This window comes from Eptatretus burgeri, chromosome 11 (genome assembly GCF_056783735.1).
Source record: "Eptatretus burgeri isolate ZD-2024b chromosome 11, Ebu_testis_v1, whole genome shotgun sequence".
NCBI classification, from domain to species: Eukaryota; Metazoa; Chordata; class Myxini; order Myxiniformes; family Myxinidae; genus Eptatretus; species Eptatretus burgeri.
In genome coordinates this window covers 31,384,375-31,388,793 of record NC_140971.1, presented here as the reverse complement: position 1 = coordinate 31,388,793, position 4,419 = coordinate 31,384,375, and the positions used below count along the sequence as shown (strand labels likewise).

The 4,419-nt window shown below is 40.4% G+C and overlaps 1 protein-coding gene across 1 annotated transcript in view; it reads right to left on the bottom strand.

The window, feature by feature from the left end:
* Nucleotides 1-2,230: 2,230 nt before the first annotated feature.
* LOC147016769 (uncharacterized) overlaps nucleotides 2,231-4,419 on the bottom strand; it is a 452,599-nt gene continuing 450,410 nt past the window's right edge. The window contains exon 4 of the mRNA XM_085845744.1: nucleotides 2,231-4,165. The gene's annotated coding sequence lies outside the window, so the exon portion shown is untranslated. The remainder of the gene's footprint in view (nucleotides 4,166-4,419) is intronic.

The following is a 4,419-nucleotide window of genomic DNA, read 5'->3' as shown; positions in this document are numbered from 1 at the left end:
TGCACTATTTCTTCATAGTTGTCCGCGCGCTCGTTCCCCAAGAAGTTGTCCGTCACAGCTTTGAAGCTCCTCCATGCTGCCAGCTCTTTGGGGTTTAGAGTTGTCGGAAAAGTTTCGTCCTTCATAATGTGTCGGATTTGCGGTCCAACAAAGACACCAGCCTTGATCTTGGCCTCCGACAAGGTGTTGCCAAACTTTTCCTTGAGGTATAAAAACCCACGCCCATTCAGATCCATTGCCCGTACAAAACTTTTCATCAAGCCGAGCTTTATGTGGAGTGGTGGAAGGAAAACCTTGGCTGGGTCGACAAGGGCGACATGCTTCACGTTGTGTCGACCAGGTACATGCTCTTTTCGCTCTTCCCAATCTTTCTTCGTCCAGTGATTCTTGTCGTCTCTGCTATCCCAGAGACAAAGGAAGCACATGTATTTCGTGTAGCCTGACTGCAGCCCTAACAACAGCGCCACCACTTTCAAGTCTCCGCAGATGTGCCAGTTGAAGTCATTGTACTTGATGGAATCAAGCAGCTGCCGCATAGTCTCATAGGTCTCTGTCATGCCGAACGCGTGAGCCAGTGGGACTGATGGTTTCTCATTGCCATTGTGGAGCAAAACAGCATTCAAGCTGTTCTTCCCCGAGTCGATGAAGAGGCGCCAGTCTGCAGGATCGTGATCACACCCAAGTTCTTTCAACAGACCGTTGATGTCACTGCAGAATGTCATCGTGTCTTCCATCTCAAAGAACTCAGCCATGTCTCTGTGACGTGCTCTGAACAAGGATATCTTGGTGTTAGGTTCAAGTAGATTCCACTGCTGCAGCCTTGATCCAAGCAGCTCTGCCTTCGCCTTTGACAGCGAGAGATCTCTTACAAGATCATTTAAGTCTCCCTGGTTCAGAAGGTGTGATTCTTGAGTGTCGGGTTCAAAAGGTTCATCATCACCATCCTCTTCACCACTGCTTACAGCTATGTTCTGATCAGCTGGAGGTGTTGGAACGGGGTTCTCGTCATCATGAGGCACAGGTTTACGAGCAGAGACGCAGTCAGCGTACTTGATGTGACCTTTATTCTTCTTGTTGAAGCCGGCAATGCTTGTGCAGCAGAAATAACAATCATCATGATGATTCTGCGGCTCACGCCATATCATGGGCACCGCAAATGGCATGCTCGCGCGCTTGCCCACCAACCACTGAGTCAAGGTTGTGTGACAGCTTGTGCAGCAGATGTGTGGTGCCCAGCTCTGTTCTTGGTCCCCCACCTTACACCCGAAGTAGTGAAAGTAGGCGGCCTTCATTTTCACTGCTGTAGATATACTTCGCTGTTGATCTTTTTTGGTATACCGACCACAGACATAACAGAAGTTGTCAGGATGATTGGTACAGGAACGCCTACTCATCTTTATCTGAAAGAAAGAAATATAACACAAGTTAACAACAATTGTACGAAATAGATATGTTAAAGACATATGTAAATTTCATTGAAATCCTGACTTCTAGGCAATGGGAATATTTCTGTTCCTGAAAATCCTGACGTGATACAGCAAAACGGTTATGATTTTTGAAATCAGCGTACCCAAATTAGTCTTAATCACTTTACACATCTCCAGTAAAAAAATTTTTTTGACATTTGTTGTTCAGTGTTATTGGTCGTATCATGATTTAATTAATTATAATCAATTGCTTCACCATCATTCTAAGAGGAAGCCAGACTTTACAATACACACAAACAAACACAAACTTACCAATATTGTGATGGGTTATCTTCTTCGTCAGATGAAAGATAGTTCATGTCTCAGTCATTTACCATTGGGTCAAGATGAGAAAAATGAAAAACCGCTAAACAGAAGATAAATGCCTGGCTTATAAACCATGTTGGAGGAAGTCAGTTGGATCTTTGCCTGGAGTTGTCTCATTGTTCTCTTTCCTGTTTTTCAACAGCTCAGTAATTCTGGAAATTTTTCCCAAGCTTCCTGTTTTCAGCTGCACTTAGCTTACAGAATGTGCATAATGCATTCATGTTTGAGTTTAATTTTAAAGAGCATTGAGAGAACTTTATTATTTCATTTCTGCTCGACAAAGACATTTAAACCAAGAACCAAGTTCAAAAGTAATCTTTGTGAATATACTCGATGGTGATGAATGTAATAGGAAAATTAAGTTATTCCCTAAAGTAGAATATGGACAAATATTCATTGGTTCACTCTTTGAGTGGAATAATAATATGAAAGGGAAGAAGTGCTTTAATCAGTAAGTCTCAATTTTACATTTGCTTGTATGGAAGGGGGAGGAAATAGGTGGGGAGAAAATCAGTCTCCTATTTTGGGTTGGAGTCGGTCTCAATTTTACATTTGCTTGTATGGGAGGGGGGAGGAAATAGGTGGGGAGAAACTAAGTCTCCTATTTTGGGCTTTTGGGGCTTGAGTCACTCTCAATTTTACATTTGCTTGTATGGGAGAGGGAGGAAATCGGTCTCCTATTTTGGGCTTTTGGGGCTTGAGTCAGAAAGTTTTCCCCTTTCCCCCTGGTGTGGATTTTTTAAACCCACCTTGTTGTGATCGTTGTCCTCCTGAAGGATTCTAACTGGCTGATTGTGGAATCCTATTTGACTTCAGACAGAGTTGAACGTTTGTCTGATTTGATTATAAAATCCTACAAAAACCCTATCGACACTGATAAAACTGATGTCCACACAAGTCCTTCCTTGTGAAACAATTTATTTCATAATTATACACCATACACTTCTCACCCTTGTACAATGAACTTAAGAATCCCCATTTGATTGCAATATTATTTGGTTCTATTTCATTTATTCTTACTTTAGTTAACAGTTAGACCAACCCGATTCAATTCACTTCTACATTACATCAGAGTTTTATTCTAACTTGGTACTTGGTCAGTTCCAAGGAGTACAAGCCACTGAGAAACGATACTTCCTCACATGCTTGCACTGAAAACAATTTTAGATTTCAAAGCATTTTATACTTCCATGAGAGAGAGGTTGGGGGATATTCATCCAGACTGTAGACGTGTCCTTTACACGAAAAGCCACTTCGTACATTTCTAAGCAAAGGTTCATTTATCAGCTCGGTCACTCTGCTCCAGAACAACACATTTCTTGTCATTTAGGGCAAAAGTCTTTTGGCTAGAAATGACAGCCAATTCAATTTGCAGCATAAAAGTTACATTTCTGAAACTCCATTTGTTACAATTTAAAATACATTAATATAAATTTTTCCCCCACACCCCCATTCATTTGAATGGCTGCCTCAGAAACCTCATTTATCCTCTACTACCATCACTTCCACTTGAGCCAGAGACCTGTGTATGGTTGATGCTGTTACACTAACTAATCAAATTTCGTTAATTGCATTGCCTCTGGAAGATGACACAGTCCATGGCTGCACTGCCAAAGCCCATGCGACACTGTGTTTGTGGGTGATTGGGATGCCAACAGGCTTCCGGTAAACCTCCACATCCAAAAAGGCCAACTTGCTTTCATTTTAAAATTACATGTCATGCTAATGCTGGGAATTACCCGGCCAAGATTAACAAGAAGGTGGTTGACCATGTCTCGAAACACAATGGCGAAAGTGTCATCAATGTACCTGTTCCAGTATTGTGGGAGTCAATGCTCATGTGACTCGAATATCTTTTGTTCAAGTTCCTCCATCACGAAATTAGCCACAACAGTAGAGACCGGCGAACGCACACCTGTGCTAAATATTTGTCGATAGTATGTACCATCTCAGATGAAGGTCACGCAATTTAGACACATCTTCAACAGGTGAGCAGGTTAATGCCTTTGTCAGCAGTTTATTTCATTTCTACAGAACCTTCCAAATGTTTAATCTATTCTTTTAATAGAACAACTTTCAAATTATTTCATATGTGTGTGTGCTTGGTTTGCAATACTGCACTTCAAAATAATGCATTTGTCTGGTGTCAAATTTCAAATGAACACAAGAAAGTTTGTTTTATATTTTATGGTGGATGATAATACATATTCCAGATGGAGAAAAATGAGATTTTGAAGTAATTTTGCAATTGCAGGAAGTACCAGATGGTGGCAGCAAAGGATTACAAAATACATTTGATCATGTTCAAATTGCAGATGCTGGCATACCTCGACTGGAGGATAAATACCTTTGGAATGCCTGTTGTAAACAAACTGCAACATAGATGGTCATTATAAATTAAAAAGCACATGTATATAAACCTACAGCCAACTTCATACTCATTGCATTCCATTTCATGAAAAAATAAAATGACCCTTGATGAGACATCACATCTTTGGAACACTGAACTATTTTCCCAGTAAATGTGAATAACTCGACCTGATGTGTCCTTTGTTGCAGTAATTAATATACAGAATATTCTGCATATATATATATATATATATATATATATATATATATATATATA